Genomic DNA, 23,931 nt, shown 5'->3' on the forward strand with positions numbered 1-23,931 from the left:
ATTTGATCCTCACAAGAGTTCTGCAAGAGAGAGACTATGAGTCCCATTGTATAGATGAGGAAACTGAGGCACAGCAGATTTAAGTAATTCACTCAGAGCTAAGAGGCTAGTAAGTAGAAGAGCTGTAGTTCAAATCAACTCCAAAGCCTGTAATCTTTGTCTTCATGCATCTGCTTTCAGAAAATTGCTGTTGGCTCCCTAATGACTGTGATTTCTCACTTATTTGAGACATTAAATAGGCCTCAATTAAATCCCCATCTAACAAGGAGATTTCAATTTCATCCTTTTTTTATACAATAGAACAATACCATATATTCATCAAAACTGGAAGATACATGAAGCTTTCATTTCTAAAGGGAATTTTATATAGTTCAACAGAGGTACATATTGATTTTGTTTGTCATATTGATTTTACAGCCAGCTCTGAAAAATGAATGAGTGATCATTTTAGTTATCAGAGCTAACTGTGAAGTCACTGAGGGGTGAATCATCTCCAACTCAACAGGTTAATTTTGGGGATCTGAGATATTTTTGTCTCACTGCACTAGAAGAGCAACCATCACTAAAAACAACATCTACTTACGTGACTTCTTTAAACAACGTATTCATCCCCTCACCCACTCTCTTTTGTAGCTAACAAATAACTAGTGTCTCTCGGAATGGAGTCACATTCTGGCATGAAAGTAACCGAGTCCACCTTTGTGAGCTTTATGCACCGTAACTTATCATATCCTTGCAGCAGCTCTATGAATAGGCACTAATACCATCACTACCACCACCACAACCACCACAACCACCACCACCATCAGCACCACCACCACCACCACCACCGTCAGCACCACCACCACCATCAGCACCACCATCACCACCGCTAGCACTGCCATCACCATCACCACCACCACCACCACCACCACCATCGCCACCACCATCACTACCACCGCCAGCACTGCCATCACCATCACCACCACCACCACCACCATCGCCACCACCATCACTACCACCACCATCGCCACCACCATCACTACCACCGCCAGCACTGCCATCACCACCATCACCACCACCACCATCACCATCGCTACCACCACCACCATCTCCATCATTAGCAGCAGAAGCAGTGAAGTCCAAGGACAGCACAGGTAAGAGGGATTGCATAGCGTGTTAAAGCCACCCTTTCAGAGTGGCAGAGCTGGGTCAGCCCAGGCAGGCTTCAACCCACCACACACTACATGGCTCTTCACGAGGCTGGTAAACATAATTAGTTTACATGTTTTTGAATTATTGTCCACTTTAAGATAGAGATTGAGCAGGTGTTTTTCCTCAGAAAAATTAAATTAAAAAAACCCCCCACAATGTATTTCAAATATACAGACAAAACAGAATATAACCAACTACTTGGGTGGCCATCACCCAGTTGGAACAAATCTGACAGTGCGGTAAAGCCCTCTGTTCCCAGCTCCCTCTCTTTCCCCCTTCTGTTGCTCCAGATGGAACCGTACTTCAGAAACTGACATGTCTTTATTTCATCTATGTTTTTATACTTTTTCGTTGTTGTTAATCCTCACCTGAGAGTATTTTTTTCATTGAGTTTTTTAGATAGAGTGGAAGGGAGGGAGAGGGAGAGAGAAACATCGATGTGAGAGAGACACTGATTGGTTGCCTCCCACACGACCCTGACTGGGGCCAGGATCGAACCTGCAACCCAGTTATGTGCCCTTGACGGGGATCCTTTAGCCTGCAGGCCGACACTCTAACCACTGAGCAAAACTGTGTATTTTTACTTTTGTCCATGAGTATCCATGCATCGACAATGTATTGCTCAGAGTGTTTTTAAACTTCAGCTAAAGGTGTCATACTACATTTCTTCTGCAACTCTTCAACATCATGCTTTTAAGATTTATCTAATTTAGTCATTTAATTGCTTATATGAATATGCCACAAACCCATGTTTCCTGTTGATGGATACTTAAGCTCTTTCCGCTTTCTGCAAGCAAAAAAGTCCACAGACGTGTCTCTCTGTGCACACACAACAGTGTACTTAGACCATGACTGCCAGGCCCTGTACCAGAGGCTGCCAACTGCTTTCCAGCGAGATTGCACTAATTTTCACTCCCAGCAGCAGTGTGTGACTTCCTGTGGTTCCACTTCCTCACAACACTTCAGATAGTCCCACCTTTACAATTTTTTGCCAATCTGGTAAGTACAAAATGGTATCTTGTTTTAATATAAATTTCTTTGTTAGTAAGATTCAATATATTTTCTGTGTATATTGACCGTTCAGGTCTTTTATCTGTGAATTGCTCATTCCTATAATTTACTCATTTTTTTCTCCCATTTTGATTGTATGTTCTTTTCTGGCTAATTTGTAGGAGCTTTTACTATATTATGGACTCTAATTCCCTGCCGATCACACGCTCTCCTCCCAGGCGATAGCATTATCTTTTAATGTAGTGTCTTTAGTCACACAGAAATTAAAAGTTTAAACATAGTCACATTTATCAATCTTTTCCTTTTATGGCTAGTGGGTTTTTTAATTTTTTTTAGTTTTTAATCCTCATCCAAGGATATTTTTCCATTTTTTTGTACAGATAGAGTGGGAGGGAGAGAGAGGAAGGGAGAGAGAGAGAGAAACATCGACGTGAAGGGACACATCGAGTGGCTGCCACCCGCACGACCCAACCAGGGCCGGGGACAAACTGCAACCGAAGTACGCGCCCTTAGCGGGAACCGAACCTGGGTCTCTCCAGACCGCAGGCCGACGCTCTAACCGCTGAGCCAAACTGGCCAGGGCGGCTAGTGGTTTTTGTATCATGTTTTTAAAAATCCTTTCCTGCCATGAGGTAATAAGTGAGTCTTACATATTATCCTAACATTTTAAGTTTTGCTTTTCACATTTGGGTCTTTAATCCACGTGTAATTTATTTGTGCACATTGTACGAGGTACCATTTTTCTCCTCACAATTCATTTTATTTGATAGTTCATCCTTCTGGTGATTTTTTAGGGCACCTTATTCTTATCAAGTTAAATATCACACGAGTCTGAATTGTTTGCTCTGTCCCACTGAGCGATGTGTCCTTCTGTACCGACACCACACTGTCTTAATTACTATAAAATGTGCTCTAACTCATAATAAATCTTTTTTTTTTTTATCCTCACCCGAGGACATTTTTCCATTTTTTGTACAGACAGAGTGGGAGGGAGAGAGAGGAAGAGAGAGAGAGGGAAACATCGATGTGAAAGGGACACATCGAGTGGCTGCCACCCGCATGACCAACCAGGACCGGGGACAAACTGCAACCGAGGTAACATGCCCTTAGCAGGAACCGAACCCGGTCTCTCCAGACCGCAGGTGGATGCTCTAACCGCTGAGCCAAACTGGCCAGGGCTCATAATAAATCTTGATAGGACATAGGGAAGTTCTTCCCATTCTATTCTTCTTTGACATTATCTTGACTATTCTTGCCTTTACACTTCCATATGAATTTTAGGATCATTTGACTAAATGCTTGTATTAATCTGAGGTACACTGGCATCTTTATATTAAGCTTCCCATCCAATATGATGTATCTTTAGTCAGATTTTCTTCTGTGTCCTTCAATAATGTTTTAGAGTGATTTCCAAAAAGCTATTGCATATCTTTCATTAGATTCACTTCTAGACACCATATAGTTTTGGTTGCTACTATAAGTGTATTTTTTTTCTTAGGTACGTGCCCCTAGTGGGAACCGAACCCGTGACTCTCTGGTCCGCAGGCCAATGCTCCAACCACTGAGCCAAACCAGCCAGGCACATCTCTTGGTTTTGTTATGGAAACAACTACTATACAAAATGATTGTTTTCTTCTACCCTCTATTGAACTGGTGGGAGCCTCCAGTACAATGCTGGATAAGTAAGGGTGTTATTTGGCATCACTGTCTTGTTTCTGGACTTTAACAGAATTGTCTTTAAAAATCTTCCCACCACATATGATGTCTGCTGTGTGTGGACTTTTTTTTTTAATCCTCACCCGAGGACACTTTTGCATTCATCTTCAGATAGAGTGAGAGGGAGAGAGGGAGGAAGAAAGAGAGAGAAACATTGATGTGAGAGATACACATCAACTGGCTGCCACCCACACGACCCTAACCAGGGCCGGGGACAAACTGCAACTGAGGTATGTGCCCTTAGCGAGAACCGAACCCAGGTCTCTCAGAACTATGGCTGATGCTCTAACTGCTGGGCCAAACTGGCCAGGGCTGTGGATTATTGATGGATATTATTTATCAAGTTAAGGAATCTTTCCTCTGTTCCCATTTTGCTAAGGCTTTGTTTGTTAGAAAGGTATAACTAATTTTATCAAATACTTTTTTTGTAGCTATTGAGATGATCATATGGGTTATCCCCTTTAATATGTGAATTTAATCAATTATTAAAAGACCCTTTGATTAAAATCATCATTGCTTTCCCAGGATAGGCTGTACTTGGTCATGATGCATATGTTTTTAATATACTGAAGAATTCTATTAGTAAATATTGTATTTAGCATTTTGAAAATATGCTCAAAGGTGAGACTGGTCTATAACTTTTTTCTAGTACAGTCCTTGTCTGAGTTTGATGTCAGAGTCAACTGTCCTCATAAGATGGATTGGGTGGTTCTCGGAGACTGTGTGAGATGAAGGTTAACTGTTTTCCAAAGGGCTGGTAAAACTTGCCTGTAAAGCCACTGTGATGAGTGTGTATTTTGAGAGTAGAAAGTCAATTTCTTTAATGTTTGTTCATGCAGGGAAGAGCGATAATCCCCTAAAACAACAAAAAGGTACAATTTTTTATTTAATGACTAGTTTAAGCTCTCTAGATTTTTTTTCTCTTTTTTCCCTAAAGCATCCGCAAAGTAGACAATCTCTCTGAATGGTAGACCATTCTCAGGAATAAAGTGATAAACACCGTCCGCTGTCATAATTTTCAATATTAGCTTGTTTCCTTTTGAGAGGGGAGACTGAGGAGCTATTTCTCAAAATATTTTTTTCCTCAATTGTTTTATTACAAAAAATGATGCATGAGCACTGAGAAAAGTCAGAGAAGACAGATGCACTAAAGGAAGAAAATGAGTCCCCCCCCGATGCCACCAGGCACATGGTTAGCACGTCTACTTCCCCAAACATTCTCCCAGGCATGTGCACAGCAATATCCACAAACATGGGCTCAATGAACACTCTTTTCAAATCAGCAGAAGGTAACAAACAACCCAGCATCAGGGGGCAAGGGTGTCCAAAGGTTGGCACATAGCAGGATTCCCTTCTAATGCCCCTTCCTATAAACTAGGAGGTGGCAGGGGACACTGAGGAGCAGTCCCCACAAACAGCCCCTGGCTCCGCCCACCCCATCCCTGCCCTCCCACAAGGTGTCTTCTCCTCTTTGTCGGAGGACAAGCTGAAATCAGAAGCCAAAGGGCAGCTCACCCTTTCACAAGGATGCCTCTGATCTAGACAACTGGCTGAAAGACAGAGAGGCGATGAGAGCCCACAAGTACCAGAAATCAAGTCGGCTCTCCCCGAGGATGCTGCCCTGGCCCTCTGTTCCTACAGCGGAATCCTGTGCCCAGGTAGAAGAGGCAGAGGGACAGCCGGTCTGTTCCAGATGCAGGCCTCCTCCCATGGCGAGCCCCTGGCCACCCCTCACGTCCTTCCAGGAAAGTGGCCCTCACCCCCGACTCCAGCACAGCCCCTTTCCCATGCTGCACTGTGAGTGATGCTGAGTTCTTACAGTTCTGATGCTCAGAGGACTGTGCATCCTCACAATCAGGGCAGTGTCTGCCATGTAGAAGTTGTTCAATAAACGTCTGTTAAACGAATGACTGAATGAATGATTTAGCATGTTTTCTTGTTCTTTAAGGCCCAGATTCTATCTGTTCCGGCTGCACACTGGAATGAGGTGTGTACTCAAGAGGATAAACTGAAGGCACTCAAGTGCCTTCAGCACGAGGTCCACACTTTCTCTTCCGCACAGGGCGCTCTGCCTGGCCCAGTCCGGCTGCCTGTCTGCACCCCTACTTGCAGCAGCATCACCGGGGGCATTAGATGTGTTGCCCACCACACCCTCAGTGTTCAATTCCAGCAGGAACCCTCTCTCCATGGCAGCAGCCCCCACCCCTCCTGCCACCCCCAGAGCCTCCCCATTCACGCTCACCAGCTATATTAATACTCAGGAGCTGTTAGGGATCAGAATAGCACAGGCCACGTCTGTCTCTCTGGTGATCCTCTCTCTGCTGTTAGCTTTCAAACTGTTCACCACAGTAGGTGCCCCCCAACCCAGGCTCAGGCCACTGGACTGCTAACGAGGACAGCAGTGGAAAGCCGGATTCAGAGCTGTGGGAGGATGCCAACTTGGTAATCTGTGAAATTAGTAAATAGACTGATGCAGTAAAAATGTGAGTTTTTGGAATTCTTCAATTTTTGGAGTGTAGATGTAAAATAAAACGTAAAATGTTAAAAAAAGCAGGCAACAAAATGGAACAAACTGCGGTCTTTATTGGAAAAAATAAAATATGGCCTGAGACACAGGGTATTTCAGCCTGAAGAACGGAGGCTCTTGGAAGGTGCTGGAATTAGATTACTATAATAATGCATTAACCTTCAGCTTAAAAACCAAAGGAAAAAAAAAAGTAAATGGTTAGCTGTACTAGAGAGGTCAGAACACATGACGGAGAAGAAACCAGAAGGTAGTTCTGGATGGGAGACAATTTGGCACCATGCCTTGCTCAGTGTTCTACTTCTTTTAGTGAAATATCAATTTTGCACAATGACATTTTTGGATTTCAGTCAACTTGAAAGTGGAACAGCAGGAAAGGGACACGTAATATATCAGTTATAACACCCCTCCCTTACCTATATTCTGTCAAAATTGTTTTTTTGTTCATGGGTTTAAGGTCTGAGACATGAATCAAGCCACATTTCGGACTTCCACGGGCGCCATGGTCAGTATCCAACCCAATGTGCAGATGGGAGGGGGGGCCTGCGAGGTCTGAGGGCGGGCTCCTCAGCTCCGCGGACCCGGCTCGGAGGGAACCACGCTGAGCAGGGGAGTCCCATTCACTTTACTTTAGGAGCCAAACGGGCAGTGACCTGACTTCCTGGACGTTACCCAGAGACGTATCTTTCTCTGAGGCTTCCTTTCTAGCTTATACTTTCCCCATGTTTGTTTCAAAGGCAGTAAACATCTCCAAATAAAATTACTTATCCTCCATGGTAATATAAGACAGTGCCACCAAAAGGTTTCAAATCAAGTCACTGGGTGTGGTCACTCCAACATGCTGACAGTGGCTGTCCTGTGGAGTCAGGATGCCAGCGCTGTGGCCACGGAGTCGCTCCCCGATATAGGGGAGACTGGAGAGCCGATCCCTGGTTCTGTCTCTAGCCGTCCAGGTGGCGGCAGGGTGTGAGGAGACAGCCCACTGGCCTGCCCTGGGCACCACAGTGCACTTAGCCAGCGCCAGGGCCCAAGTCTGCACCTTCTGGGTTTCCCGGTCTGTTAAATGAGGGAACTGAACTAGAAGATTCTAATTTCTTTTATAGTCTCAGTGTAATAGTAACCTCTTCAGAATCTGAAATTGAGTTTTTATTTATTTTTCTTAAATATGCTTTATTGCTTTTTAGAGAGAGAGAAGGGAGAGGGAGAGAGAGAAACATTGATGTGAGAGAGAAACACCCATTGGCAGCCTCCTGCACGGGGATGGAGCTGGCAACCCGGGCATGTGCCCTGACGGGGAATCGAACTGGTGACCTTTTTGTGCATGGGATGACACTCAACCAACCAAGCCACACTGGCCAGGGCGTTTTTAAATACATTAGAAGACCCAGCCCTGGGCGTATATGAGATGTGAGCCAACGGATTATCGGTGTTGCCTCCTCACACGGATTCCTCTCTGTCTACACAGCTCTCCCAGCTCTGCGACTGTCATGCTTCGGCAGTGAGTGGCTCCTGCTTTCCCCCTCTGACAAGCCCAGGGCACTGACCTTGAGCCTCTGGTTCTCCTTTTCTGTGGCTTCCCTCCAAAATGCCTCTCCCTCCGCTGATCTCATGGGGCCCCCGACTCCTGTCAGATGTCCACCTGTGCTGGTCACAGAGCAGGTGGTCAGCCGGCTCTCCCCAACAATGCTCCTGTGCCGGTCTAGCGCCCAGAGCAGGCCTCGGACGGCCAGCCGCAGCAGGCTGCCCTGTGCGGACGCACCTGGTGTGGGAGCTGTGTCCAAAAACCCAGGGCCATTCTTCCTGCCCGCCCTCAATCCCTGCCGCCCACCTCTCTGCCCCAAAGAGAAAGTGCCTCACCTTTCCCCAGTTTTGCCCAATTCGCTCTTTGCATCTTCTCCCCAGATCCACGTGCCCCTCCTGCCCTCCCCGCCTTCCTTGACCCCTCTTTCTGTCCAGAACAAACTCCCCACGTGGCCTGTTCCAGCACCTCCCACCTGGCTGTCCCTGTTCGTTCACTGCAAGTTCCAGGAGAGGAAGAACCCGGACCCTGGCATCTACGGTGGTATCCCCGGCACACAGTAGCTCAATAATAAATTTAAACCTCAAGCCCTGGACAGTTTGCTCAGTGGTTAGAGCGTTGGCCCACGGACCAAAGACTCACGGGTTCAATTCTAGTCAAGGTCACGTACCTCAGTTGTGGTTTGTCCCCAGCCCTGGTCGGGGTTGTGTGGCAGGCAACCAGTCAATGTGTCTGTCCCTCTCACATTGATGTTTCTCTCTCTCTCTCTCCCCCTCCCTTCCACTTTATCTGAAGATAAAATAGAAAAACATCTTCAGGTGAGGATTAAAAAAAAATTTAAGCCTCAAAAAACCAACCATGACTGGTCAGCCCAGGAAGTGATTCATGGGGGACAGGACGGGTTTGCTGAGAGGAGGCAGGAAGAGGCCCGAGAAGGGATGGCCGCGGCAGGACAGATGAGCTGTGGTCTCCTTCCCTGGCTGCACCCCAAACTCAATGGCAACTGTTCTCACTAAGGTCATCCAGTGGCCTTCTAACTGTCCCTGAGGTGTGCTTGAAAACAAGGAAGGACATTTTTGTTTTCACAGGATGTGAGTGGAGGGGTCTATAGGCTATGGGGGGGCGGGGGGCGGCAGATATGCTAACTATTCTGCAGCATGCTAACTACTCTGTAATGCCCACGGCAGCCCGAAACACTCCAGCCCTTGGCTTACCTGCCCTCTGGTAGCAAGGGACCTCAGTGGGTCTCCGTTTCTCTGACCACCGCACCCCTTGGTCCTTCTCAGCCTCTCCAGGGCTCCTTTCCTTCTGTCCATGACTGAAGTCTGGTGTTCTCCCGAGTTTACTCAGGGTCCTCTTCTCCCCGGCCACACTCTCCTTGAGAGAGACCTCACCCCTTGTCCAGGTGCTGACCCCTTCCTGAATGTCCCCAGCCCCATACATGTTACTGTTTATCAGGCCTCTCTTTCTAGATTCCCACAGACCCATTCCCTCCACGTGTTCAAAACTTCACTCATCTCCTTTCTCCGACCCCTGCAGCCCTCCTCCTTATATTATAAGTGCCTCAGCTGCCCGCCAAGTGTCCAGACAACAACCTGGGGGCTTTCCTTCCTTCTTTCTCTCCCTCACCTCCCACATCTAATGGGGCATCAGACTATCAACTAAGCTTCCTTAGTATCCTCAAATGCAACTGCCTTTCTCTGCCTCATGACACCGCCTTAGAACAGACCCTCTCATTTCTCACCTGAACGATAGTCTATCTCCTCACTTCTCTCCCTGCTCCAGCTTCCATTCTGTCTTCCTCTGGGCTGAGAACAGCTTTGTTGGTACCACTCCTCTAGTAAGAACTGGCTTCCCGTAACCCTGGAGACAAAGTCCAGATTCTTTATTACAGCACGTGGGGTTGCTGAGCTGATGCCTACCCCCTGCTCACCTCTCCAGCTGCATCCCCTACACACTCTGAACTCCTGACTCCAGGTCACACGCAGGTGTCACCTGTACCAGGCTCTGTCATGCTCGAGTCCACTCTGTACCTTTGCATATCCTGTTCCTCTGTGCTTGGACATCTGCTCCTCCCTTGCCCCACCTCCCCCAATTCCTATTCAACCTCCAGGGCTCCATTGAAGGACTTTTGACCTCTGAGACTTTCCTCTGCAGGCACCTTTTTCTCTAGTGTATTCTCTTTAGCTGGATGAGTGACTTTGTATCTCACCAATCTGTAAACTCCTCGAGGGCAAGAACCACTCATCCCAGGAGCACCAGCCAGGGCTTGAAACACAGAGCATGCTCATTGCATGAATGAATGGCTCTCAGTCTCAACACATTACTGAAATGCATTTACACTCAAAGTAGGAACAATAATTAGAGCTAGTGAGGCCTCACAGAGGCCAGCTACCTCCACCTAGGAGCCTGAGATCACCCCAACTGCCTCTTCCTACCTGGGCATGGTCACCAGGACATCACTCCCCAGGGTGACCTGTTACTTTTCTTTTTGTTTTATTTATTTATTTATTTATTTATTTATTTATTTATTTATTTATTGTTATTCCTCACTCGAGGGTATTTTTCCATTTTTTTTTTAGATAGAGTGAAAGGGAGGGAGGGAAGGAAGGAGGGAGAGAGAGAGAGAGAGGAAGAGAGAGACATCAGTGTGAAAGAGACACATCAATTGGTTGCCTCCTACACAACCCTGACCGGGCCTGGGGATTTGCCCTTGACAGGGAATTGAACCTGCAACTCTCTGGTCTGCAGGCCAATGCTCTAACCACTGAGCAAAACTGGCCAGGGCGCATTTCAGTATTTTAAAAATCTATTTTGAAAGTAATACTAGTACCTTATTTTTATTATTATTATTATTATTTTTTTAATCTTCACCTGAGGACATTTTTGCATTTATCTTCAGATAGAGTGGGTGGGAGAGAGAGAGGAAGAGAGAGAGAGAGAAACATCGACGTGAGAGAGACATATCGAGTGGTTGCCACCCACAGGACCCCAACCAGGGCCGGGGACAAACTGCAACGGAGTTACGTGCCCTTCGCGGGAACCGAACCTGGGACTCTCTGGTCTGCTGGCTGACGCTCTAACCGCTGAGCCAAACCGGCCAGGGCCCAGTACATTATTTTAAAAGTCTTCATTCTATAAGGCTTATAACAAAATGCAGCACAATCTGGCTCTTTAGAGGCAAAACACTGGAAACATTTTAGCTGTTTCAACTTACAATTACCTTTCTCTATTTAAATTATATACTGAAATTGTTAGTTCCTGATTTTATTTGCTTTTAACTTCCTGTTATGAAAAGTGAGAATTTAATTCTCTCCGTTTATTTCTCCTTCCATCTTCCCATTTGGTTCTATGTTAATACCTGGTCACATCGGACCGCCTGTAGTTTAGATACCTACCATTCATAGCCGAGTCACAGATGTTCGGTCACGTCCATGACTGCACTTCCTTCTGTATTCATCTTGTTTGCCTGGAGTTAAACACCGCCTTGGGTTTGTTTGGTTCGTTTTCTATCTATCTGTCACTAATTCACTCCCAAGGTTCCCAGCAGAATATAAAGTTCTTCTCAGTAGTTTCAAACTCACCAGCTAATGGACCACCTCAACTTTCTTTCTTGGAGGCTCCTCTGGGAGCGCTCTGCCCGGGCTCAAGCCGGGGTGTGCTTCCCTCTGAGCCTGCCCGGGCTGTCCTCCCTGCTCTCCTTCCTCCTCGCCCCTCCTCTCCTGGGTGCACCTCCTGCGTCTTGGCCCTCACGGCTCTCTCTCACTCACCCTGTCCCCCATTTCCGCGGAACACGCTGTCTGGCACAGGTGCTAGCAAACCACCTTAAAGGGCTAGACTAGAGAATAAAGAGTCAAAAGGCAAAATAGATCAAGGCACTTATATAACTATTTAAAATGTAACCATTAAAAAAAGCCAAATGCTCTTAGTTTGTGGGTTTATAAAATACAGGTAGAGGCTGGACTTGGCCTTGGCCTGGGGCGGGGAGGGGGGCGCTCAATGGGCTGACTCCTGAGCTAGCAGCTCCCTCAGGATGGGAACATGGTAACGTAATTTTTTTTTGAGGCCTCACATGCTCTACGATGACTTTATTCCACCTGCACCCTTGATCGATGCTCTGACTAGATTCAGAACTCTATGTCAGAAATCATTCACCCGGGGGACTCCAGGCCATCGTGCTGCTGGGGTTTAGCTCTTGGTGTTGCTGTCTAGGAAACTAGTACATTCCCAAGGGCCTGGGTTTTCTCTCTGGAAGTTTTTAAGATTTTTCCTTCATGACCAATCTATAGTCACGGCCACAGGTCTCAGAGTTCCCACTTCCTTAGGGCTTGTGGGGTGGGTGGGGAACCGAAAGCAAAGGGGAGAGGAGCACCCGGGTCTGAGGGGTTGCAGGGAAGGGGAGCATCAAGGATGCGGCAGAGATCTGGGGCCAGGAGACAGGGCGGAAGGGGAGAAGTCAGGAGGAGGACTTGCTCCTGGGGTGAGAGGTCAGTAGGCCCCTGCAGGGAGCCAGCATTTCTAAGTTTCCGCCTCTTTAAGGTTAAGAAGAGCTACCTTCCAGGTACAGGGGCCCAAGAAGGCTGGCACAGCCATGAGTGGCAGACCCGCTGCAGGCCAGTGACTCACAAGAGAATGAGCCTGTCCTTCGGCCTTTGCCCCTCTGGCTTCCCTGCCACATGACCCGGCCTCCCGATGACCTGACCAGCTGCTCTTAGTCCTTGCCTGGTCTCCATCCTGCCTCTGTGACAGTCTTGGCCCCTAATTACCATCAACCTTCACCTACCTTCATACTTTGCGTAGACTTCAGCTATTCTCGTTGGGTTATGACAATCTGACAGAGCTATTTTTATGTGGAGAGGTTTTCTTTGGCTGGAACCCAACTTCTTCACCCTACCCATGAACTTCAGCCCATCACTGACCTACCTCTAAGGGTTGAAGAGAAAGCCCTGGGCGGGGGAGTTTGGGGACAGCTCTCTGGAGACAGCTTCTAGGTGCTTACCACACACTTGCTGGTCTCAGGATGTTCCATCATTATTCTCAGCATAAACACCTGCTTTCTCTAAGAATGCACTATTTCAATCTCTGCCTTTCATAGTCTCTGTTCTCTCCTTTGAAAATCACAGTGGTCATATTCAATTAAACGCACTTGCAATTCATAGGGAGCTATGGCTGCTTAACAAGGGTGCTTTTTACTTGAAAATTAAGTGATTTAAAAAAAATTATTTTATCATTAAAAATATATTTTTTTCTTTATTGGTTTTAAAGAGAGAGGAAAGGAGAGGGAGAACGAGATAGAAACACTGATGAGAGAGAACATCGATTGGCCGCCTCCTACACGCCCCTCACTGGGGCTCGGGCCCACAACCTGGGCATGTACCCTGACAGGGAATCGAACTGTTGACCTCTTGGTGCATGGGTCAGCGCTCAACCACTGAGCCACACCTGCTGGGCAGTGATTTTTTTTTTTCAAATGGGAAGAAGAACTTTTCTAGAAGGGTGAAAATGCATAGTTAATATATATTTTGATATCTGAAAAGAAGTAACAATAATCATTTTTCATAATATAGACCAAGAGAGTAAAAATAGACAACATCTTGGCTGATGGGGAACGTCAATCATGAAGGGTGTTGGAGCTGATTTAAAACTAGGCTTAAACTGATACATGTGATCTAAAGGGTGAGCACTTCTGCTTCGTACAAACTTCCTGACCACGTTACCCCTATTTAATGGACTAGAGTAGAACAGGGGAGAGATAGGGAGGCAGTAAAGAATATTGAGGCTATGACATCTCTTATTTTCAGCTCCAAGATGCACAAGAAATCCTTAATTAAATTTCTAATTCCTTCAGAAATACATACACATTATACTTAATATTATACAACTCAGCTGTGAATTTTTCTGGAATGACAGGACAGTGTGGATGGCAGACCAATGCCTCCTAAAAGCTAAGAATCCTGTTATAACAGCATTTTAAGTATCCCCTCTTTTCTCTAATAAAAACACAAAATTGCCCTAGCCAGTTTGGCTCAGTGGTTAGAGCGTCGGCCTGCAGTCCGGAGAGACCCGGGTTCGGTTCCCGCTAAGGGCACGTACTTCAGTTGCAGTTTGTCCTCGGCCCTGGTTGGGTTGTGCGGGTGGCAACTACTCGATGTGTCCCTTTCACGTCGATGTTTCTCTCTCTCTCTCTTTCCCTCCCACTCTATCTGAACAAAATAAAAATAAAAAAATGTCCTCGGTGAGGATTAAAAAAAGATTAAAAACACAAAATCAATGTATAAATAAAAAAGTGGAAAGTGAAAGTCATTCATATTTGGGATGGGGGTCAGGGACAGAGACAGGGCCTTGGAGGGAGTGAGGGTCAGGAATGCCAGCTGCACACACTGCTGGTCAGCAAGTGGCAAGACGGCTGAGTCAGCAAGCTCACCCAGCAGGTTCCTTTAGCTGTCAGACTCTGGTGCCTGTAGGCCTCAAATCCATAGGCTCATTACTTATCCTGTCTATACTTCCTCTATGTGGCATGAGGCCCCCAAGACCCAGGCAGGGTGGGCTCAGAGGGGAGGGTGTGATGGGACGGAGGCACTAGAGAGAGGAGTGAGCTGAAGCTGGGCAATGGATGAGCAGGAAGAGGGCTGAGGAGGGAAGCCTGGAAAATCCCCCACCAGGGGACCCTCGGAGGACTGGTCTGGGGATAGGAGGATCCTGGGGAACGAGGGAAGAATGAGTTTCAAGAAGATGGGTCCTGGCCAGTGTGGTTCAATGGTTTGAGCATTGTCCTCTGCACCAAGAGATCACCGGTTTGATTCCTGGCCAGGTCATATGCCCCTGGTTGTGAGCGCGACCCCCAGTAGGGGGCACGGAGGAGGCAGCTGATGGATATATTGCTCTCACATCGAAGTTTCTCTCTCTCTCCCTCTCCCTTCCTCTTTCTCTAAAAGTCAATAAAAATATATATTTTTTAAAAAGTGAAAAAACTCTGGCCAGTTTGGCTCAGCGGTTAGAGTGTCGGCTTGCGGTCCAGAGAGACGCAGGTTCGGTTCCCGCTAAGGACACGTACCTCAGTTGCAGTTTGTCCCTGGCCCTGGTTGGGTCGTGCGGGTGGCAGCCACTCGATGTGTCCTTTTCACATCAATGTTTCTCTCTCTCTCTCTCTCCCTCCCACTCTATCTGAACAAAAAATGGAAAAATGTCCTCAGGTGAGGATAAAAAAAAAAATGTAAAAAGAAGAAGATGGAGGGACCTGAGATGAAAGTGCAAAAAAGTCAGAAGGATGAAGCAATGGGCTAGGCCGCTGAAACTCACTTGGTTGTTGCTTACTTTTTATCCTCACCTGAGGAGACTTTTTCCATTTTTGTTCAGATAGAGTGGGAGGGAGAGAGAGGGAGAGGGAGGGGGGGGGAGAGAGAGAGAGAGAGAGAGAGAAAGAGAGAGAGAGAGAGAGAGAGAGAGAGAAACAGTGCCATGAAAGGGACACATCGAATGGCTGCCTCCCACACAACCCCAACCAGGGCCGGGGATGAATCGCAACTGAGGTACATGGCCTTTACCAGACTCGAACCCGTGACTCATTGGTCCGTGGGCCGACGCTCTAACCACTGAGTCAAACAAGCCAGGGCAGGTTGTTGCTTCTAAAATAACATTTCCTGTTGTAAGTTACACATACAGATTGAGAAAAAATCTGGGAAGTACAAAGAAGGAAATTAAAATTACCTATAAACTTATCATATAGAGTGGTTCATTCTATTCCAGCATTAAAAACTTAAAAAAAATGTTTATGTATGTGAATGTGCAAGAATTTTCTCTCCTCTATATAAAAAGGGGTGTATGTATATGTATGTAGTGTGTATATATATACATGGATATAACAAAATTGGAATCATATATTATCAAGCTTTATATACATTACAATGCAAACATTCCCCTATATAATTATGTGTCCTTTAAATTACTTTTTATTAAGAGCCAATAATATTCTACTGTCTGGAAATGTCATTATGTATATAATCATTCATTATTTGACTGAATCTTGATGTATTTATGTATTTATTTTGATCCTCTTGAGAGTCAGTTTCCCAAAGCATGGGACTGTATTTAAGTCTTTTTTTTAATAAAAAAAAAATTATTCACAAACTTCCACCACCCCACCTTTGCAACCATCACCTGGTTGTCTCTACATTTGGGTTGTTTCTGAGCTGCTTGTTTATTCATTTGTTTTGTTTTGTTTTTTTAGATTCCATATGAGTGAAATCATATAGTATTTATAATTCTCTGACTTATTTAACCTAGCATAACACTCTCTAGATCCATTCATGTTTTCACAAATGGCAAGATTTCATTCTTTCTTATTGCTGAATAATATTCCATTATTTATGGAATCCTTCTGTATCCATTCATCTACTGATGGACATCTAGGTTGTTTTCATATGTTGGCTATTACTAGTAATGCTGCAATGAACACAGGGGTTCATATAAAAATTTCAAATTAGTGGTTTTCTTTTCTTTGGGTAAATACCCAGGAAAGGAGTTGCTGGATCATATTGCAGCTCTATTTTTAGTTTTTTTTTTTTTTTTTTTTGAGGAATTGCCATAGTATTTTCCATAGTGGCTGCAATAATTTACAATCCCACCAACAGTGTTCAAGGGTTCCCTTTTCTCCACGTTCTTGTCAACACTTGTTATTTGTTGATTTATTGATGATAGCTATTTTGACAGGTGTGAGGTGATACCTTATTGTGGTTTTAATTTGCATTTCCCTGATGATTAGTGGTGATGAGCATTTTTTTAATATGCCTGTTGGCCATCTGTATGTCCTCTTTGGCAAAATGTCTATTCAGGTCATCTGCACATTTTTTAAATTGGATTGCTTAAAAATGTGCTTTTTAGTGTTGAGTTGTATGAGTTTCTTATATATTTTGAATATTAACCTCTTATCAGATGTCTCATCTGTGAATATTTTTCCTAATTCAATAGGCTGCCTTTTTGTTTTGTTGATGGTTTCCTTTGCTGTGCAAAAGTATCTAGTTTGATGTAGTCCCATGTGCTTTTTATTTTATTTTTAAATCCTCACCCGAGGATATTTTTCCATTGATTTTTAGATAGAATGTAAGGGAGGGAGAGAAAGAGAGAGAGAAACATCAATATGAGAGAGACACATAGATTGGTTACCTCCCACACGACCATAACCAGGGCTAGGGATCGGACTGCAACCCAGGTACAAGCCCTTGACTGAAAATCAAACCCTCGTCCCTTTGGTCTGCAGGCTGATGCTCTAACTGCTGAGCCAAACTAGACAGGGCCATGTGCTGTGTGTGTGTGTGTGTGTGTGTGTGTGTGTGTGGGGCCCTTGCCTGAGGAGAAATATCCAAAAAGATATTATGAAGAGCAATGTCAAAGAGATTACTGCCTATGTTTTCTTCTAGGAGTTTTATGTATTTCAGGAGTTACATTTAAGTATTTAATTCATTTTGAGTTTATTTTTGTATATGGTGTAAGAAAGTGATCCAATTTCATTCTTTTGCTTATATCTGTCCAGTTTTCCCAACACCACTTATTGAAGAAACTGTCTTTATCCCACTGTATATCCTTGCCTCCTTGGTTGCAATTTAATTGACCATATAAATAAGGATTTATTTCTGGGATCTCTATTCTATTCCATTGATCTATACATCTATTTTTATGCCAGTACCATAATGTTTTTATTGCTGTAGCTTTATAGTATAGTTTGATATCAGAGCACAGTACCTCCCACTTTGTTCTTTCTCAAGATTTCTTTGGCTATTTGGGGTCTTTTGTGGTTTCATATAAATTTTAAAATCAGTTGTTCTAATTCTGAGAAAAATGTCATTAATTATTTAATAGGGATTGCATTGAATCTGTATATTGCTTTAGGTAGTAAGAACTCTATGCTTCTTAGAACTGGATGTCTGTTTCCGTTCCCAGGTTAGGGAAGTTTTTAGCCATTATTTCTTTAAATAAAATTTCTGCTTCTTTTTCTCTTTCTTCTCCTTCTGGGATCCCTATAATGCAAATGTTTTAAGTGCTTGATGTTATTCCCAGAGGTCCCTTAAACTATCCTCATTTTTCCCCCTCTAATTCTTTTTTGGGGGGCTGTTCTGATTGGTAGAGTTTCACTAGTCTGTCTTCCAAGTCTCTGATCTGTTCTTTTGTGTTACCAAATCTGCTGTAGAGTCTTTCTAATGTGTTTTTTGTTTCAGTTATTCTTCAGGTCTGCTTGATTCTATATTATACTTTCTAACTCTTTATTGAAGTTCTCCACTCTCAAGTTTGGTTGACCATTTCTTTAAATTCTTTATCGAACAAATTAGTTCTGTTTCCCTCATCCCCCCAACCCTCAGCCCCCAGAATTTTTCTGTTGTTCCTTCATTCGAGAGATATTCTTGCATCTTTCCATTTTGTTTGACTTTCTATGTTTGTTTATATGAATTAGACAAAATAGCTCTCTCTTCCAGTTTTGAAAAAGTGGCCTTATGTAGAAGTGGCCTCAGTGTAAGCTGTGTGTGCTGGTGGTTTTGGCAGTGGGTGCTGTAGGCATCAGGGGCACCAGCCTCCTGAGCCGGAGTGGCTCTGCGTAGAGAGGCCAGGTGCATGTAGCAGTGCCTTACTGACCCTGCTTGCTCCCTTTGTTTGGGGGCCAATATGGACTCCAGGATGAGTCTGGGAACTCATTGCAGGGACCTTGCAGGTAGGCCAGAGCAGTTGGCCCACCCTATGGAGGTGGAGGGAGATGTAAACAAGGGCCCTCACCAGCCCTCCAACCCCAAAGAGTTCCCATAGTACTTGAAGAGCTCCTGCAGCTGCTCAGCTTTCTCTATACGGCCTCTCTCTGGTTTGTTACAAAGTAGTCCCGTGTAGAGGTAACCAGAGTGCAGGCAATGTGTGCCAGGTGTTTCTGGGAAGCTGCTTAGAGCTGGGCATGCGCTTACGGCCCCTGGGGCACTAGCCTGCGGGCTGGAGCAGCTCAGGGGGGAGGCCAGGCTGGGCAGTGAAACCCCTTCTTCTCGCGGGCTCCAGAGGACAGAGGCTCCAGGCGACAGAGGCTCCAGGCAATGTAGCTGGGGCAGCGTAGTAGTGGTTTTCAGGTCGGTCAGAGCACGCACCGGCTCCTCGCTGGAGACCTCCCGCAGCTCCCCCGGGCTCCCTGGCTCCCAGCCTCCCCATTCGGTCTCTCTCGCTTGTTTGTTGTCAGGAGCTGTTCATTCAACCCTCAGTTGTCTCGCAGGTGTGACTGCTGTCTGTCTGAGTTTGCTCATGGGAAGGGGGATTCTGTTTCCTTGCCGTCACCATGTTGGACGGCCTCTCACCGAATATTTAAGTTGTTTAGGTTGGGTATTTATGTTTGTTTCTGGCCCTCCTTTTTGGAAGCAGGCGGCAGTTTTAAATAGTTAAAATCCACCGCTTACTTTATGATTTTGTGTTTCTTCCCGGCCCAGTCTTGGAAGGTAATATACTTCTAGAGATTTATCCATTTCTAATAGATTTGGTAATTTAATATTTCTGAATCTGTTTCTTCATCTGTAAGCTGAGAATAAGAATACCTGTTTTATCTGTGTCCTGGTTTTGCTATGAGATCATGTGTATAGGATATTTCATTGTTTTTATAACTTCAGAACAGTTTAACGTGGAATGACTTGGTGGCTGTTGAGGCCACCAGACGAGCTGGGAAAAGGTGAAGGAAAAGTGATGGTCTGGGGGTGGCGATGTTCAGTTGAGGTGTTTCCTGGACCGTGAGAAGAGGCCCAGGGGCCTCTGAAATGCAGGATTCTTGCTCGGGAGAGAGGACAGAGAGAGGACCGGGCTACGCCCCAGCTTTGGGAATCTAGCTTTGTGCTGTAGCAATAGGTGATCTCTTCCAAATGAAGGTGTATTGTCAGACAAGACCAAGGCCCAGAGCTCGGCCTTCGGACACACAGGTAGGAAAAGTAATGAGGCATGCAGGAGTAACAATTGAGGACGGGTGCAGGAAACCAGGAGTAGACACAGAGAAGTCAACAGGAAAAAAAAATCAAGAAAATTCAGGTTTAATTCTCATCAGACACTGTTCTGGGCCCTCTAAAAGTTGGCTCTGTGTTAACTTAGTTCTGTCTGCCTTATTTGAGTGGGACTGAATCACTGAATTATGCGGTTAAATCCCGAGGGTAGAGCGGCTAACAGATGGACAAATATCCTCACCCAAAGAAAAATCAATCTAAACAAAGATAAAACATGATTGGAGAACCAGAGGCCAATAAACCTATTCCTGAAGCTACTAAACTCAAAGTAAGCGAACTTTTGCAGTTGTCACTGGGCATCTGTAAAACCTTCCAAATATTTCTTGGATGTTAAAAAAAACCCAAAAAACAGAAAAGTTAAAATCTTCCGAGAGCTCCATGTAGGGCAGTTCCTGACTGAGAAAAAGGAGTGAGCCCGTGATGGTCTGACCCTGGGGCAGACGTGCCCAGGAGGGAGAAGCCCCAGGGGAGGAGAAGGAGGGGCAGGGGCAGCAAGGACACCGTGGAAGGTGCTGGAAGGGAACAGAGCAGGCGTCCTTTTGATATCCCGACACCCAGAATAACTCTGCTCCGTTTTAAAAATTACATATGTTTTGGGGGAAGGATAGAGGAGTCAAAGGATCAGGCTTCCAGTTCTGACACTGCCTGGCCATATAGCCAGGTGTTTTTAGTGTCCCCAAGTAAACATTTCAGAAAGGAGGACTATGATTCTCTTATAAAGCGCCCCCCCCGCCCCCAGCCAAGCTCTCTTGCATCTTTTCAAAACTGCTTTTGGATTACACTCATTCCTTTGGAAAAGCACATCTATTCTTAGGCTCAGTCTGATTGTCTTCTCTCTGTTGTTTTCACATATTCTACCAAGAGCTTGTGTTCTTTTGGTTGGAAAAACGTTACTAAAATGCAGTAAGAGAGAGCTCTGAAAACCCAAACCCACGTGTCTCGTTCTGAACCTCAAGTTCTCGTCACTGCTGCAGTCTCGTCTCTGAATCTTCTCTTCCCCTGGAGTCCAGCCGGTCACCGTGGCCTGGGGCTGCGCTATCTGAAATGATTCGAAAAGCTGGCGTGGACGAGGGGCGTAGGGCCCAGCTTGAGCGCACTCCGGCGAAAAGAATGTCGGCTTGTCTTGGGCACCTTTCTTGACTGCTCTCCACCCCTTCTCTCTCCTGTGTTTGCTGCATTCACCCCCCACCAGGTCCCCAGAGCCCTGGAGATATGCGGCTGCAGGGTCCTTCCAGGACCTCGCTCCCTGGCCGCTCTCCCCTCCGGCCTGTTCCGGAGCCCGTGCCGGCCACCCCTGCCCACGTGCTACTGGGTTAATGCAGGTAATGCCTGCAGATTAAAACAGGGTCCTAACCAAACAGAAGGAGACTAATGAAGGAACCCAGCGTTCAGGGTTCTGGGTCCCATGGGAGCTGATGGGAGCTGCAGAGAAGCCTGGTGGCATCCATTGACCTAAATACATAGTCTGCCTGGCAGAAGAGCATTATTTCCGAAGTTAGATTGGCTCCATATCCACTGACAAGCTGCGCATGACTGAGCAAGTTACTTAACCTTTCTATGCCTCAGTTTCCTGGTATATAAAATGGGGCTATTTACAGTACCAAGCCCAGAAGGGTTAAACACCATATAAATCATTAACCCAGCCTCAAATACATTGTGCGTGCTTAATTAATATAAAATAATAAGTAAAAATTCAAAACATCACTATTATTTGACACTTAGTACTAGCCCCCTGGGGCTGAACTCTGGCTGGCAAACACCATCCTCACAGTTTTTCATCTGTCTGAGATTTGCCACAACTTCTTATGCCCTCCTTTCTCTTACCTGTAGCCCCTACTGCAGTCTCTCTCCCCGACTTGCACTTTCTCTCTGTTATCCCCAGGAAACCAAGAAGCCAGACTCAAACGCGGTAGGAAAGAGGCCTGCCCTGCCGCCGGCCCCCATCACCCCCCTCCCATATTCTACACTGACATATCAGTTTACCGTTTCAGCAGGACCCACAGACCCCAAAGCAGGAACGTGGCGCGTGTGTGCTCACCAGGGCAGCCCGTCACAGAGCTTCCTCCTGCACATACCATCAGATGCCTCGATTACAAAAGAAACCGGGAGTCTCCATAAAGCTCTGTATCACCAAAATGCTTCCTTTCAGGGCTAGAAGAGTTTCACAGGGAGCGTATTTTCCTTCTGAGCAGAGAACCCAGAAGCTAGTGGCTGCGCCTGTGGCTTTTCAACAGCTGAAGCCAATCCCTGGACATTGCCAAAGCGTCTCCTTGTTTCCTGGAGAACTGAGCTGCAAAATACTGGTTTCTATTAGGGCGTGTCTCGCACTCTCTGTGCCGCCAAGCTTTCCACTTTTATAGTCTGCACACTGGTAGATTTTCCATGAACAGGCTCAAATTTATTCCCAGGCAATGATGTTTAGGAAACCCAATCTGATCGTGAAGATTGTTCTGAGGCAGTCTCAGAATTTTGTGCCGTGTAGTTGCCCAAAAAGAGTATTTCTGATGTATAAGAAAATAATGTATATTTTTGGCATGGCTTAATATGTGTGGGGGCAAAGGGTATTCACTCACTCTATATGTTTTCTTGGACTGGGTGGTTAGGGGAAACTTTTAATTTTTAATTCTTCTCTCTTCTTTATTTCTGTACTCGTACAAAGAATAGCCCAAACACCCACCTACACAGGCATTTTACATAAAGGCTTGGAAGCCAAGTGACCGAAGAACACAACAAAATTATGTATATAGTGTTTTTATAAAGATTTACATGTGAATTCAAGTGGGAGCCAATAGTAACTCTGGAGGAAAATAAACCAGTTGGAGAAAGTGCTAGTACAAAGTGTGACTATAATTTGGTTTTGTTGATAAATAAAAAAGCAGGTGCCATATTTTTTAAAGAGAAATGTAACGTAGGAAATAGAGCTTTATGTTTACAGACTCATAAATATTCTCTCATCATCTCCAGAAACTTACACATTGGCTACAGCCACCACCACGGCACTCAGTTCTACATGGGAGCCCTCTTCTCCCAGGCGGCTTCTCAGGGGGCCTCCCTTGGGCCAGCCCCACCCTCCAGGCCCCTCCCTCCATGAAGCCTTCCCACCAGAACTCTAAACCACATGTCCACGCTCCAAATCGTACACTAGTTATTGCTGATGCCACCCAGTCTTGCAGATTCAGTGGCGGGGGGGGGGGGTGTTTTGTCTCCCCAACATGGCTGCAAGCCTCTTGAAGGCAGGACCACATATAATTCCACTCCTGTATGCCACCAAAGCACCCTGCACCACTCTGAACACAAAGCAGATGATCAGCCAATAAGCTGTTGGATTGTGTGCATTAGAGATTTGGGTGCAGAGCTATGAGGTCTAGAATGGCTAATTCATCTGGTAATCTAAATTGCCCTAATGAAGTCTAAATAAAGTTGATAGCGCAACACCGACCCCCTACACACTGCTGGCAGACAAGGCTGGCACCCCTAATGAAACGCTGCTCAAGAGTTCGGAGGCTGCCTGTGGTGGATGCCGAGATGTACTGCCCGGGTTCTCCCTTGGGGAGGAAGGCCCGAACACACCGGTCTGCTCATAGTGCTGCCTTCAGATAGCCCTCAGCAGGAGGGAACAGCTTCGCCCAGGGTCACACCCTGTTCCCTGGGATGGCCTGCATGTAATGACAGATCATTATATTACCTATAAAGGCCTGGCCCCAACTCAGAACAGTTCTGAAGGGCTATTCCAGCTCCAGAGCACAAGGCTTTGCTGGGTGTGCAGTGCAGTCCAGTGTCCCTCCCCTTCCCTTTTCTTCCTTAAGTACTGATCCCAAGAGCAGTCTCAGATAAACCTACTGCATGCTGACCTGCATCTCAGAGCCTGCTTCCTGGGGAACCAACCTGCAACATCATCCATACATCTACCCAGCCAGCCAGCAACCTACCACTGTGTTTAGGGCACATGGGTGGTGGTGGTC

The 23,931-nt window shown here is 45.8% G+C and overlaps 1 protein-coding gene across 1 annotated transcript in view; it reads right to left on the reverse strand.

Moving 5' to 3' along the window:
* The window catches only part of TNFAIP8L3 (TNF alpha induced protein 8 like 3), a 41,301-nt gene that overhangs the window by 11,643 nt on the left and 5,727 nt on the right, over positions 1-23,931 (reverse strand). The window lies entirely within an intron of this gene.

Source organism: Molossus molossus, unplaced genomic scaffold (assembly GCF_014108415.1).
Source record: "Molossus molossus isolate mMolMol1 unplaced genomic scaffold, mMolMol1.p scaffold_m16_p_1, whole genome shotgun sequence".
In the NCBI taxonomy this organism is placed as follows: domain Eukaryota; kingdom Metazoa; phylum Chordata; class Mammalia; order Chiroptera; family Molossidae; genus Molossus; species Molossus molossus.